Below are 866 nucleotides of genomic sequence, written 5' to 3'. Positions count from 1 at the left end.
GACGCTTTTCTTGGTTCATTTTGTTCAGGAAATCTCCAAATACCTCAGGAAATACTTTGTTTATCTGACTTTTCAGTGCATTTATTTACACTGTACGAGGAGTTGTTTCCAACATTTATTTTGCAGAAGCAAGACGTGTTCATTATAAAAACTTAAGTGCACATACTTAAACAGACAATATTTTGTTACATGATGTATTAGATGGCAATCAAAGCCGTAACCACCACAGCGGTTCCCACAGCAGCACACAATGCATCATGTATCATTGTGTTCACGAGTTTAGACAGAAAGGACTTCATATTTACAGATACAACCGGCCATGTTTTTCAAATGATTTATTTAAGGTTTTTTTACGAGATAAACAGGACAGTGGAAAGAGAGAGAGGAAGAGAGACAGAGAGAGAGAACGAGAGAGAGAGGGGAATGACATGCGGGAAAGGAGCCACAGGTCGGATTTGAACCTGGGTTCATCTGCTCCGAAGATTACAGCCTCTGTACATGGGGCACACTGACTAACCACTACTCTCCAACCAACCATGTTTCAGAGAACTTTTCTTCATATTTGAAACACATGCATGATGTTGGATTGTCATCTCTATGGGGTCTGTTTGTCTCATTGTAAGAAATATAAAATGCATTTTTTGTGAGCTTATGTCTGTAAGCTGTTGAAGTAGTGGGAGGTGACTGATTTCAGTGCTCCACTTACGTATATTTGCAACCACAACAGTCCTCAGTTAACTACAACCAGGTAAATGACTCATAGTTTATTGGAACAGGAACTCTGAATCATAATCGAAACGACTAAACTTTCCAGTAAACGCAAACACAATATTGAGTTTTGTGGAGTTTTCTTTTTAACACCAAGG

The sequence above is a fragment of the Labrus bergylta genome, chromosome 12 (genome assembly GCF_963930695.1).
Source record: "Labrus bergylta chromosome 12, fLabBer1.1, whole genome shotgun sequence".
NCBI classification, from domain to species: Eukaryota; Metazoa; Chordata; class Actinopteri; order Labriformes; family Labridae; genus Labrus; species Labrus bergylta.
This window is presented reverse-complemented; position numbering follows the sequence as displayed.